The sequence below is a fragment of the Artemia sp. Qi Xiang Cuo genome, chromosome 17 (assembly GCF_049724085.1).
Source record: "Artemia sp. Qi Xiang Cuo chromosome 17, ASM4972408v1, whole genome shotgun sequence".
NCBI classification, from domain to species: Eukaryota; Metazoa; Arthropoda; class Branchiopoda; order Anostraca; family Artemiidae; genus Artemia; species Artemia sp. Qi Xiang Cuo.
This window is the reverse complement of record NC_142810.1, coordinates 15,464,513-15,479,861: the sequence shown is the minus strand read 5'-3', so window position 1 is coordinate 15,479,861 and position 15,349 is coordinate 15,464,513. Positions and strand designations below refer to the sequence as shown.

The window sequence follows — 15,349 nt, the reverse complement described above, 5'->3', positions numbered from 1 at the left end:
GGGGGGGGGGGTTCGGGGTTATATGGGAGGATCTTTCCATGAAGGAAGTTTTCATGGGGGACATTCCTATGAAGGGGGCGCCGGATTTCCCAGCATTATTAAAGAAAAAGATCAGAAATTAAACAAAAAAGAAAACAAGTTTTTCAACTGAAAGTAAGGAGCAACATCAAAACTTAAAACAAAGAGATAATATTACGTATATGATTGGTTTCATCCCCTAGTCAATACCTCGCTCTTTAAGCCGAAGATTTTTTAGTACTTTCATAAGAGCTATTTATTCTAATTAACGGACTTTGTGATTAAGGGGTCATTTTTAAAGAAATGGAACAAAATTCGAACTTTAGCTTAAAGAGCAAGGGGACGAACCCCCTAATACACGGATTAAAAATCTATGAATATAGAAGTTCGTTACGTAAGTTAATCCGTAAGTTACGTATATTTATTACTAATAAAAACGTTCGTAAATAAAATTAAACAAGTTTCGAGAAAGCCATTTAACCAAATAAAAGTAAAATGAATATGCAAATTTTGTTTTAATTATTCATGTAGCCTACGGTGAGCCAAAATCAAAAACTGCATTAATTCAAAAACGTTCAAAAATTAAATAAAAAAAACAAGTTTTTTAACCTGAAAGTAAGGAATGACGTTAAAACTTAAAACGAACAGAAATTATTCCGAATATGAAAGGGGCTGTCCCCTCCTCAACGTCTCGCTCTTTATGCTAAAGTTTGACTTTCTCACAACTCTATTTTTTTAAACAATAAAAAACTTTAGCGTAAAGAGCGAGGCATTGAGGAGGGGACAGTCCCTTTCATGTACGGAATTATTTCTGTTCGTTTTAAGTTTTAACGTCGTTCCTTACTTTCAGTTAAAAAAACTTGTTTTTTTTATTTAATCATACAAAGAGCTCTGAATAAGGTGGGAGGGAGAAGGAGCTTACACATTTGTGTTAGTTTCAGGCGGTGTTTTGGTGTGATATAGTTGTTAACAGCAGCAGTCACAGAGAACGGGCAACTTTTAAGTGTCCAGTCTTCGGAAATTAATATAAAAATTAAGGATTAAAAATTATTAGCACCACTCAGATAATATGTAAGAAAAATAGGCAGAAAAGGATAGGGGTAAAGAGAAACAAGTAAAAACATTGTAGAAAAACATGGAACATTCTTACAGTATGATATATTTTGGCGGAGGGGAGTTGTCACCATTTTTGAGAATCAGGCACGTCTTAGGACGTTCACATTTTAATACGAGATTGGAAGGAAGTCAAAGCAGCAAATAACAACCGAATTCTATTAAATAGATTGACCCGTCGTAAAATCCTCATCTGCCGCCATAACTTTCAGGAGATGGGAGTAATCAATTTAGGTAATTCACAAAACTTAGTGGGGTGGGAGCCAAAACACATTTCTGAAACTCTAAGGGGAGGGCTGTTTTGTTCAAAAAATGCAAAAGGGGCATTTCCAAAGAAAATATCCAAAAAAGGTATTCTTCAAAGTTCAGAAGGGGGTAAGTGCCCCTCTGCACTCACCTTGACTAGAAACATGCACTTTAATTATTTTCAAGGAAAGGGAGATTTAATTTATCCCTTGCTCCTCAGGAAAAAAAATACTAGAAATAACAAAAAACATGCTAAAAAGAAACTAATAGAAAGTTTAGAAAAAAGAAAAGAACTAATAGAACTAATAAACTAATAGAACTAATAGAAAGATATAAAAAGAAAAATAGAACTAATAAAAAGAACTAATAGAAAGTTTAGAAACCAAACCTTCAGTTGAAACTGCGACGTTACCACAAAGATGGGTCTCCGGAATATGATCCCAAGAACTTGCCCACCTAAACGCGAGTTTTTGTAATTTGTAGCCCATAGAATTTTCTAGCTGGCAATACAGACCTACTCACAAAAAATAATGCAGGGAATGCATTGCCAAAAAACAAGGGGTAACAAAATAAAGGTTAGTCAGTGATTAGTCAGGATGCTAGTTTTCTGTTGGGCCCACATGACAGTCTTATCCGTTTTTTTATTAGTGATTATATTTGTGGTTAGATTGTCGTTTTTCTTTTTTTTTTTCTTTTTTTTTGTTGTTGTTTGTATTACTCCACTATTTTACATTTATTGTAAAGTGGGTTAAACATAAATATTATTTAAAGTAAAACTAAGAAAGACGGAACAATTACAATAATAAGAAATAGAGAATTAAGAGCAGAGAAAAGGAGATAACGAGTTGAAGTCTTGTCGTTCTGAGATTGTTTTTGCATTAGACCAAATTGCCCTTTTTGTAGTATGTCAAATGGATAAATATCATAACTAAAGCTAATTTAAGACATATTATGTTTTTTTCCAACAGTAATTGCTATGTATTTCCCAACATAAGACCTTTACACACCTAAAACAGTACACTTAATTCGAAAGAAACAGCAACAACTTCCGCTCATTTCAAATCAGCTTATGACATTTATTAACCATATATTACTTAGTAAATTGAGGTATAATGAATGGAAAAAAAATTCTTCGAACAAAAATTCACTTTCACTGTATATCCATAAGCCATTAGTTTTGGAGTTTACTTTCTCCCATGGAGGAGTGTTTAAATTGTTCAATGTCGTATATGGGCGGTTCTTAAGACTCGAATTATTTTTTTCGGTTCGTACTCAATATCAAAAACTGTCAGTGTTTTCTATCAATTTGATTACTATTGGATAGAACGATTAAATGGATACTCACTTGCTAACTAATATACAAATGGTGATTAATTACAATATATAGAAGGGATAAAGTAGGCAAAGAGTAGAAACCGTTTGTCTCTATAACAATTTTGATTAACAAGAATTTGCATTGTCAGCCACCATAATGTCATAGTCAGTGGCATCGTTTTTTTTTTTTTTTTTTTGGGGGGGGGGGGTGGTTGCCCCCCAATAACCTGGAGAAAAAAATTTAGATAGCCTATGCTCCTTGACTCTCCGGATGTAGACCCCTCCTGCCCCCCACCTCAATAAAATGCTGGAGCTGTGCCCCTGGTCATAGTCTATATGAACTGTAAACATGCACCCTCCATTTCAAATGATAACATACAGGCATGTAGTAGTGAAACGGTATTGCATTGCCACTTTCCAGAGGAAAACACTATAAAATTCTGATTTAAAATATACTAAAATAATTATTTATGTCATTCCTTAAGGTGTATCGATAAAATTTACCCCTATCCCGCCCTGTAATGGCCAAGTATATACCGCAAATTATATTTATGATATGAATTTTTTGTGCACGCTGACTCTTCTTCAGGTTTATTTAAGTGCAAACAACCATTCAGGTAATGGAATATTCTGATACTTGTGCATTATACGGTACCAACGAAAGAAGTCTAGTTTGGTTAATGCTAATGAAATAAAATAAAATAAGATGAATATATAATAGTTTGGAAACAAATTTGGGCTATATATTTGTACATTAGGGGGAGGGGTAAAGCATAGCATATATTAAATACGTAACCTAACCTAGGTACTTCCCCCACACCCCTAAACCCCAAAAAACAGCAGTTTAAATATTGTAAACGCAATTTTAAATCACGCTTTGCCATCAATTTATCTCTTGTAAATATCCGGTTGACGTGTATCCAGTAGTAGTTCCTTGTACAGTCTATAGCGGTGGGTACCATATAATGCACACGTACCAAATACCAAAATTATTTGCGATTGTTTAATTTCGGGCATGTATTTGACCATTAGGGGGGAGTGGGGGGAGGTCTATAGTTTATTGGTACCCTTTACGGAATGATATAAGTAAGTATTTTATAGTATTTTAAAGTAGTTTTCGTAATTTTGAAATGATTCCTTTTGGGGGGTGGGAATGCAGTACTAGTACTAGCAAAGCAGCATTCGGATCATTACGCGGCTGTATTATACGGCTACTTTTTCCCCCTCCCACGTCGGTAGTGCCACAAATTTGTTTTTATTTGCATTGGTAAATCTGTTCAGTGAATAATAATAGACGCAGGGCATCATCAAATCAATTAGCAGGACATCGTTTGAGAAGGAGGGGTTAAAGGTTTGAATAGCACCTCTTCAGAAGGAGACATGCTAGAAAAAAAAGAGAGACACTTTTGGATTGCTAATTTAATGTTTATTTTCATGGTTCGCATTTGCGACAATTCATCTCCAGCCTAATCCCCCCACCGCTAGTCACCCCCCTTCCCATTAAATATATTGGAAATAACGATTTATGAATAAAAATGGAACTCACGGTGATATTCCCTTCATACTTCAGAGCCGTTTTGAAATAAAGGGCTCAAAACCTCGTGTTTGGGGATTTAAACCATGGCAAATCGACTTCCCACCTTAGAATTTGCATTATAAGGCATCTCTGCTCAAAAAGAGATGCTTATGGCACAAAAAGGTGGAAACGCCACTTTGCTGTTGCGCAAGCTCTTTTTTACTCAAAAAGGCCATAATCTGTTGACAATTAATCAAAAACCATAGTAATTACTGCAGCATTTGTGGCATTATCAGCTGACGCTTTATAGATAAACTCAAGACTTCCTGCGACATTCGTGTCATATTTTAGAGTCGTTACTCAAAATTTGGAGCTCAGAACCTTCTGTTTTAGGTTTTAGATAAAAAAAATCAATTAGTTAGCTTTGAATTTGCATTAATTGGCCTTTTTCTCCTCTTTGCTGCAAAATTGACGGCACGGAAAGGTGGAAAACGGCACTTAGCTGCAGCACAATCTCTTTTGTTCTTAGAAAAGTTTATCATCTAATGACGATTTATAAAAACCTTGATGATTACTGCAGCATTAATGTCACTATCAGCTAAAGATTTTATGAATAAACACAGAAATCACTGCGGCATTCACGTAATACTTTAGAGCCTGTATTCAAGATGTAGATCCCAAAAACTTCTCTTCTGGGTTTTAGACTATGAAAAATTGATTGACTATCTCCTAATTTACATTCACCGGCATTTTGACTTTCTTTGCAACAAATCAATGCTTTGTGGCTAAAAATAGCGCTGGCATAAAATGTTGTTTCTCAAGGTTTGGAGCTCAAAATCTCCTTTTGTGTGTCTATATGCTTGTGTGTCTGTTTGCGCATTTAGGGCTCTAAACCCATAAAAACGTTGGTTATCTTAGAATTTGCATTTCTTGGCGCTTTGACCCTCTTCGGGTAAAAATTGATATTTTATGGCACAAGTGGCAGAAAATGCCACCTCGCTTTTGTGACGTCACTATGGGAGTTCAAAACCTCCCGTTTAAAGTTTTAGACTATGAAAAAATGACTGGATATCTTATAGTTTCTATTTTATAGCATTTTGACTTCCATTGGCACAAGTGGAAGAAAACACCTCTTTACTGTGGTTTGTAAAAATAGGCAGGTCAAAATCTTTTGAGTAGGGTTTTAAACCATGAAAAACTGAATAGATGTCATAGAATTTCCGTTCTCTGGGGAATATTGTCTTAGAATTTCCATTCTCTGGGGAATATTGTCTTAGAATTTCCATTCTCTGGGGAATATTGTCTTAGAATTTCCATTCTGTCAATTGATGCCCGGTGGAACAAAAAGGCTGAAAACACCACTTAGCTGTGGTGTCATCTCTTTTATTACTTAAATAGGTGAATAGATATTGCAATTTTGTTTTGAATTACCCCTCTCTCAACACTCTACGAACACCGGTTTGACTCGACAGGATCAGTCCTGGGGGGGGGAATAAAGAAGGAGAAATATCGGTGCTTTTCATGCAAAAACCAATTTTCATAGCTGCTCATGATAGAAGGGGGAGGGGTGGGGAAATTATCAAGTGAATTTTATTCAAACTTGGCGATTGCAATGGTGTGGTTTTATTTTAATCTGCCGCTAGTTTCGAGGGTTTTCAGGCTCTTTTTCGAAACTCTTATGAATTTGTTTTTGCAATGAATCTTTACTATTTAGATCAGTTGAAATAATATGTACCATCCCTGAATCAGCTATAAATAGCAATTTTTCTCACTACACGGATTTTTATCATTTTTTTTTTCAAACTCTGGCTACAATGGGTTTGGGTTCACTCTTTACTAGGTTGCAGCTACCACCGCAACCATAATTGGAGCGAATTGTCAGTGCAAAAGCTGATTAACAAGATATTTAATATAATACAACAGTGAAAAATAGTAGAGTTAATATGGGTAATAGTATTCAAAATGCAGGAGGGGGCGAGGATTCCTTCCAACTTTTCTTTGAATAAAGATACCGAAAAATGTTCTTTAAACTAAAATGAAAAAATGTTTCATCAAAACTTTTTTGATGAAAATACCAGAAATCGTATTTTTGAAATCGAAGGGGATCATATCATAAACATGAATAATATTCATTTATATATATAAATAATTTATGAACGAATAATGCGGTATGCAAAAATTTGCTGATAAAATTATAACATAGAAGATTCCTATCATAGACTTTCAAACAGGTTAACCTTCAAACGTAAAATTCTAACAACAATTCTATACAAAAGATCAAATTATGACTGCTGAATCTCAACGAAAGGTATTAATTAGCAGATTTTATGAATAAGCAAAATATGCCGCATTCCAGACTAAACTAAGACGAAACAACAGGAGGCGTGTTTGCCTTCGAAAACGTCTCACTAAGTTAGTTGGGGGTTACACCAGGATGGTGATAGCGAATATTTAAAAAAAAGTATTGACTTGCAAAAGGTACCAAGTATTGTGGGATCTACAAAGTCCTTTCAAGTTTTTTTTTATTTATTATTTTTTTTTTAGTTTCAGCTCATAAGCGACAGACAGGGGCCGGTCTTGCCTTGTAAGTTGTAAATTTTCTGTACATGAACAAGAATTAGAAGTGTTTCATGAATCTAAGGAATGGGTTCAACCTTGAGTGTTTAAGGTCCCTCGCAAAGAGAATTAAATCTACAAACCGTTTATATAAAATGGGATAATTTTAAACAAGCTTATTCATTTGAGTAAACGTGAAGATAATGCATATAGGAACATACAAATGATTTTTTTTTCGACGAGGGGAGAAATAACACTAACCATTTTTTTGATAATTTGGAAAAAAATTGTTGGATAAGAATTCAGGAAAATTTTGGGGGAGTCCCGTAGCCACCCCGCCTATGTCTTTGAGCACATCCCCTTACTATCTGATGTAGCCTAAAAATTAATTACGCAGGATTTCAGAAGCAACCCTAGTTATATTTCCTCTTCGATGGATAAAATTTTGGTGATCAAAATGAAGAGTATAAGCTCAACTTGCGTTTCGGATCACGCAATAGGCTTTAATAGGTGTAGGGGGGGGGCAGTACTTCATCTTCTGTTTGTAGTAAGTTCTTGGCCAATGCATAAACTATACCTTAATTCATGAGCGAGTATTGTGTCCGATTGTTTTTTTTTTATGTTTTTTTTTTTTTATGATTGTTTTTTTATGTATAAAAATGCATAAAGTCGAGCTGGGTCTATTTTGACTAAGCTTAAAGAACAGAGGCACACCGTTTACCCTATCTGGAAGTAATCTTATAATTATATATATTATTTGCGCGGGCTGATGAACCAGAAAGAAGAATTCTTCAAAGATTGCAATCGTAACATTTCATAATCTGGTGCTAAATTTGATTTTAAGAACATTTTATTGTCAGAATAACTACGCGTGGTTAAGAAGATTTTAAATATTGCATTTCAGAGAAAATACTGTTATTTTTCAAATCCGTGTTACCAAATTGCCGACACTACCAGTAAGTAATTACAATAAAATAAGTGTGATGTTTTTATTAGAAACCCCGCTGCACCTTGGTTTTGTTAACCACAATTTTATTTACTTGGTAAACGGTATATTTTAATATTTTATTGCTGATAAGCATCAGTGCTGTGGTGTAATTCATTTGTACTAGCAGCAATATTTTGAGGATATATACATATAAAACGTAAGGTAAAATTTTGAAGCAATTAAATAAAAATCGTATTTTTATTTTTACAAAATTTGTCTTTTTCCTTTAACAAACGTTGTCTTATATCTCCTTGAAATAAGTAGGAAGGGAATTGTTGCGAGCTCAAAAGAGTTTTGCTAGCTCAACAGAAATGTGCGTTTTGGCTTAGGGAGTTATTTGACCTGTCCCTATATAGAAAAGCCTCTCATTACTTAGAAATAAATCGAAATTTCAAAAAAAGATTTTTCTTGTGTAGGTACGATATATGGTATTATAAACTAAGTTTGTTTTTCTTTCACAAATTTTGGGAAGAATTACCTGAACTCTTCTGCAGAACTGTTTTCATATTTCTTTCTTCCTCTTTGGATGCACAATCTTATGTATGGAGAGAATATTACCGTGGAATTGTCAAGTAAATAATTTGAATAAGTAAGTATAAGACTAAGTGATCCTTCTTTTAATATACAACATACAGGAGGTGTTCTTGCAAACCTCCAGTTAAGGGTTTTGGACCATAATTATTACAATGATGATATCGTTCTATACTTCCAAGCTTTTCTACTTAAGAAGTGGCACCAAAAATGTTGTTTTTAGTGCTATATCACACTTATGGATGGTAGAATTGATAAAAATAATGTTGATATGAGCAATAGCATTCAAAGGAGCCAGTAAACGTCACTCTAAAAAGTTCTGGTAGGTCACTAGTCCCAGCTTTTCTACTTAAGACATGGCACCGAAAGTACCGTTTTTAGTACCATTTGGAACTTACTGATGGTAGAATTTATAGGAAGGATGTAGATATGAGCAATATCTTGTATATGAGCTGTTAAATATCTGTAGATACCTGAAATACAAATACGCGTGATATCGATACACCCAATACTGATGCAGCGTACGGTTCTTTCCCCAGGGACTGTGGGGGCCATTTCATCACCAAAACCATAGTGTTCCTTTGAACTATTTAGAAAAAAATGGCTATCTCACAACTTTGATTGAATAATTTTGGGGAAGGGTCCTTTTGGGAGGGGGGCTAAGTCCCCTCCGATGTTTTTGGTCACTTAAAAAAGGCACTAACAAATTTGGTTTCCGTTTAAATGATCAATTAAACATCTCTCAATGATGTTCTGGTCATTCGCTAGCCCTGGTGGAAAAAAAAGAAAAAAAGAAAAAAAAAGGAGACATAAGTGCTACTCATGCAAAACAGTGATTTCCCTTGGTGTTCAAGGCGGAGGACTGTAATTGTCTTATATAAGGTTTTCGACCGAGCTGATTCCAACGGTGCATTTTTTATGTTGATCTGATGCCATTTTCAAGGGGTTGCAGGCTTTTTTTCTAAATAACCTTAAATTTCTTTTGGCAATAAACCTTTGTTTTTAAGATTAACCAAAACAATAGTTACAATTCGTGATTCAGTGTCAGATGACAATTTTTTTCACTAGGCAGTTTTTAAAAAAATGTTTTTTTCAACTTTTGGCTACTCTGGGCTGTGGTTCGCTGCTTACTAGGTTACAGCTACTGCTGCAAAAATGTTAGTAGAGTCATACGTAACAATACTTTAATATACTAATAAAAAAGCAATGATGATAATAATAACAAAAACAAACGTAATGAGACACATAATATCTTGATAATACAACAAAATAACAAACGATACTCACACATACAACAATAATAATGTTGTTATTATAATACAAAAAAAATATTAAAACTCATAATTTCACTAACCTAAATCTACCCATAATCAAAATATGATTTAAAAATAAAATGCAAGAGTAGTCTCTCCTTTTCTCTTTCCCTATAAATCCTTAATTTGAAAATTTGGGCTCCCGTGAAGGCACTGTTTAGGATATAATATGTCTGTATGTTTGTCCCTTCTTCTTGGTTGCACATTTATTCTTAGTTCAGTTTGTTTTGACTTAGGAAACACATCATAAGATTCTAGTGATTTTTGGTGCTCAATATTTAGCCAATTTAAGACATATACTCAAAATAATCTCATAATGATCATGAGTCAAAATGGGTATCCAAATTTCTACTAAGGTGCAAGTCTCTGCTTATATTGGTCATTTGCATAATTGGGAGCCCTTGTGTCTAGAGATGCATTTATCAGGTCATCCCTACAGACACATATCTTTGGACTTGACCATTTTTCAAAAAGGCCCCCTTGAAATTTGCAAAAATGCCTTTTTATATCTAAATTTTTTCCTCTTAAAACATTTTGTTAATGGCGGGATCCCTTTGTTTGAAACTTCCCCTTGCCGCTCCTGGTTTTGCTTCATTGTTTAAATGCAAGGGGTTTCCCACTTGTGTGTCTTAAAATTGTTATTGTGTTTTGTATAATATTTAAATTTTTTGTTTTTGTTAATTATTGTATATTGTTTGTTCATTTATATACTTTGTTATCATACGTTTTTATGAGGTCTATCTTATAAATATACTAAATTTGAAAATGCAAGGCAAAAAGAATTATTAATAATTTATCAAAGTTGACTTGGCTTAATGGGCCATTAGATTAACTGGTGTGATTTTCTACTAATTATCTGTTGTAAATTATATTGTGTAGAACGGATACAGTCCATTGAAAGACCGTGGACGGTAGTATATTCTGTCACTTTAATTTATTATCCTTACCCCACAATTTATGATATAATTATTACACCAGATTATATGAAACACCATAGTTACTGTCAGAAACTCATATTTCATTAGCAGCAATTCAGGATTTTAATTTAGTTTTGCTTTCACTTGTAACTTACATCAACTGATATCTCTTTCAATAAATATAAATTTGAGTATTATTTTAAATCATATGAATGTAAATTATTCATTGAAATGAAAGTTCTTGTCTAGCCCTTTTCCATTCCATGAAATATATGCTTATTCAATATTTGACGAACTTGTGACCACAGGAGCCTTGAAAACTCAAGGTAACTTATTCATTTGCGTTTGACTGGATGATTGGGGTGAGAAGGAGGCTATCTGTCAATATATTACGAGAAAACATGTAACAATATTATGGGAAAAGATACATCACAATTAGTAAAGCCTTATGCATTATTTCACAGAGACTCTTGATGAATTTAGAACGCTTTATACAAATATTTTGTTTCGAAGCTATCTCCATTCAGAGTAGTGGACGGTACGTGAGCCCCAAAGACAAATAAGGACCCTAGCCTGGACTTAATCCAAGCAAACTGCTGAAAATCTCCTTTGAACCACATGTTCATCTATTGCTCAAAATCATATCCGCTGATTGGCAAGAAGGATGTTTCCCAACTTCGCAGTGTGGAGTCGCAATTGTTCTACTACGCATATAGAAGTCAAAGACGATACGTAACAACTACCATGTTATCAGTCTAAAAAGCGATACAGCCAACATCTTCACCCGCATTATACTCCAGCAGAGCTGCGTTGTCCTCGTCCGCAGTCACCCGAAAATTCAAAGCCGTTCTCGCCCCAGTAGATAGATGGTTAACCAAATTTTCACAGTATGCTATATTTTAGGAATATATCGGGAGTTTCGTTGTGAGCTGTGCCAGCTCTTCTTTGATTTTAAACAAGCATTTGTCCTTATCTAAAGAAAGGATCTGCTGCATATCCTCCTTCCTTATGGAATCTCAAGAAACCTATTCGACCTTATCAGAGATATGTATTCTAAATTTAAGAGCCGTGTCATGACTAGTGAAGATCTCACTGAGTGCTTCCAGACGTCCGCAGGAGTCCTTCGAGGATGCCTTCTGTCCCCGGAATTTGTTTAAACTCTTTCTTAAAGCAGTCCTCTTTCTTGTAAAAAAACTTGCATCGCACGCATAGGGGAGGTGTCTGACAGACAAGCTAGCCATCGTCGACAACATCGACGAAATTGCTTAAACGCCTGGTGATCTACACACCGTGGCTAAAGACGTCATTGTAGCAACTAGTGCTTTTGAAATGGTCAAATATATCTAAAACAAAGATTATTTGCTAGTCATGAGAGCTGCACGGTGTAATGCATCCAGACCTGAAAACTAGCGGAGAGAGTATTTAGTGGATCGACGATTTCCCCTGCCTTGTAATCTGATCACCAGGAACAATTACCCTTCAAAAGATGCAAAAAGGTGGACCTGCCTTGTGAGTTTCAGTTTCAAGTCCCTTATGCGATTTGACGTAGCCAGGATCTGTCCCTATGACTTAAGACAAGATTTTCCAGTATCTTGATCACCGACATCGCAATCTACTCATTTGAAACTTGGATGCTGAAGGTGGATGACCAGTGCTGACTCGTGGTGTCTGAAACTAAATATTCATGCCGAATCGCCGACATTACATACACAAAGACATACACATCACATAGAACCTCAAATTTCGAACTCCTCGAGTTCCTTAATATTCACAAACAATCCCCACCAAGGTATAGATCCAGCAATATCGATTGTTCGGTCACGTCCAAACGGATGAGTCAGTACCATCTTCCGAAAATCATCTTCGAAAACCAAATCCACTGTTCTTGCCTTTATGATTGTACCCCAAGAGGTTAAAACATAACTTCTATCCCCAATGCCTCTCGGACCTTCCTCATTTAGCAGAAGACCAAGAGGTGTACAGAACGTACATTTGTCTAGTTTGCTATAAGCATTAGGCTGTATATTTATTGTGAGAGAGTGGTCGATCTGGCTCTATGTATCTTTCACAAATATATTTTTTTTTTGTCGTCTAACCCCCACAGAAGTCTTTTAGTACTTTAAAAAAGCTTCTTCTTGTTCTAATTAAACGAAAATAGTCTTTCAGGAATCTTTCTTAAAGACTTGGGACAGACTTCAAACTTTAGCGTAAAGAGTAAGATGTTGAGGAGGAGCAACCCTCCTCATATACTTATTAATTTATGTTAGTTCTAAGTTTTAATGTTGCTCCTTATTTTCAGTTGAAAAAACTTGTTTTTTTATTAATTTCTGATCATTTTTTAAATTCTGCCAGGAAATCTGACTACACCTCCACGGAAGAATCCCTCCTCCCCATGGATTTATTCTCTAGACAACTAGTCCTGGTAAAAATTACTGTGGAAAATTGCCTTTAACACCTTCCGGCGTAAAGCTGACCCGGCAAAGAGAAAGCAAGATGTAAGAAAAATTTTGTATAGGAATACTGACTCAGTTTATTTTGACCAAATTCTGACCAAAATTCCCCCAGTGTAAAATTTCCCCTAAAAAATCACCCTTTTTAACCTTCCCTCCCCATGTAAATTATCCCCGTGCAGAAACCCCCCCCCCTGTCTGCTAAATTTATGCATACTTCCCAATAACAAATACTAAACGTAAACAACGGAGAAATTTTTAACTTAAAGAACTTTCCCCAGGGGCTGTGGGGGGGGGTCAGGATATCTCCAAAGGCATAGTTATTTGGCCTTTCAACTATGCTGAACAAAATGGCGAAAAAGTCGAAAAATTTTGTGTTTGACGAAAAAGGGGGGGGGGAGGGACCTAGTTGCCCTCCAATCTTTTTGGTCAAACAGGTTGTGGTAAAGAACTACAAGTAGGGAGCGACCCGGCTCAATAGCAACTGAAACTGTAAAAAACGGAATTTTGATACCAATAGATATATCAAAAGAATCGAGGTTTTATGCTGGTTTCAAATGTATAAGTTACATTAAGTTTAGTCTTACCCATCAAAGGCTATGAGCCTGAGAAAATTTGCCTTATTTTGAAAAAAGGGAGAAACATCCCCTAAAGTCATAGAATCTTAAAGGAAATCACACCACCCGATTCAGCGCATTAGATAACCCTACTATAGAAGCTTCAAGCGCCTATCTAAAAAAAACGTGAAATTTTGTATTTTCCACAAGAAGAAAAGTCACGAATGCTTTTTTTTATTTTTTTCTCCTAGGGGTGATCGTATCGACCAAGTGGTCCTAGAATATCGTGAGAGGGCTCATTCGAACTGAAATTGAAATTCTGGTGGCCTTTTAAGCGACCAAAAAAATTGGAGGGCAACTAGGCCCCCTACCACGTCCCATTTTCTCTCAAAATGGTCCGATCAAAATTTTTAGATAGCCATTTTGTTCAGCATAGTTGAAAGGCCGAATAACTGTGCCTTTATCATGACCCTCACACATCCCCTGGGGATAGGTCTTTAAGTTACAAAATTTGCCTATTATTTACGTATAGTATTTTTTTTTATTGGGAAATATGCATTCATTTTTCGGGGAGGGGTAATTTTCTGCGGGTGGGATTTTTCTCGGGGATAATTTTTCACGGGAAATTACACCCTGAGGGATTTTGTCAGAATTCCTATACGAAATTCTTCTTATGTCTTGCTTTCTCTTTTCCGTCAATTTTATGCGTGGAGATGTTAAGGGTAATTGTCCGGGGTAAATTTTCACCAGGATTGAATTGTCCAGAGAATAAATCCTCGGGGAGGAGGGATTTTTCCGTGGAGGAGTAGCCAGATTTCCTGGCATTATTTAAACAAGGTTCAGAAATTTAATAAAAAAAACAGTTTTTCAACTGAAAGTAAGTAGCAACATTAAATCTTAAAACGAATAGAAATTATTACGCATTTGAGGGGGTTGCTCCTCCAGAATACCTCGCTCTTTACGCTAAAGTTTGAATTCTGTCCCAATCGTTTAAGAACAACTCCTGAAACACTGTGTTCGTTTAATTAGAACATTAAGAAGCTTTTTTTAAAAAGTGCTTTAGCGTAAAGAGCGAGGTGTTGTGGAGGAGTAACCCCTCATATACGTAATAATCTCTGTTCGTTTTAAGTTTTAATGCTGCTTCTTACTTTCATTTGAAAAAAACTTGTTTTTTTCATTTAATCACTTAAAAAGAGCACTATAAATTCTAGTATCCCTTCGAATGAGCCCTCTCTCGATATTCTAGGACCACTGGGTCAATACGATCACCCCTGGGAAAAAAGAATAAATACGCATCCCTAATATTTCTTCTGGCAAAAAATACAAAATTCTATTTTTTTTTTTTTTGTAGATAGAAGCTTGAAACCTCCACAGTAGGGTTCTCTGATACGCTGAATCTGATGCTGTGATTTTCATTAAGATTCCATGGCCTTTAAGGTATGTTTCCTCCTTTTTCGAAACTCAGGCAAATTTCCTCAGGTTTGTGGTCTTTGATGGGTAAGACTAAACTTAATAAAACTTGCATATTTTAAATCAGCATAATAAGCCTTTTTATATATATTTATTTTGTATTAAAATTCTGTTTTTAGAGTTTCAGTTACTATCGAGCCGGGTCGCTCCTTACTTACAGTTCGTTACCACAAACTGTTTGACTGCCGTACTGTAGTCAGGACCGTATAAAGTATTTTTTCGGAAGGAAGGTTTGACCAAAATCACTTTTGTTCCGGTGGGAGAGATAAAAAAAATTGTTTGGGAGAGATAAGGGCTACTTTACGTGCATTTCTAAGATCAATTCAGTTTTTGAGTTGGACAAATATTTGTTTTGTGTTT

General features: G+C 35.3%; 1 protein-coding gene across 9 annotated transcripts in view; it reads left to right on the top strand.

Annotated features, from left to right (window-relative positions):
* The window catches only part of LOC148941940 (uncharacterized), a 114,772-nt gene that overhangs the window by 7,671 nt on the left and 91,752 nt on the right, over positions 1-15,349 (top strand). For 3 of the 9 annotated variants that reach the window (XM_089103103.1, XM_089103098.1, XM_089103104.1), the window contains one exon: positions 14,871-14,956. The exons of 3 other annotated variants lie outside the window; for them this stretch is intronic. The gene's annotated coding sequence lies outside the window, so the exon portion shown is untranslated. Of the gene's footprint in view, positions 1-2,698; positions 2,744-8,216; positions 8,341-14,870; positions 14,957-15,349 lie in introns of those variants that run through there. 3 more of the 9 variants (XM_089103102.1, XM_089103105.1, XM_089103106.1) reach the window with 3 other exon arrangements.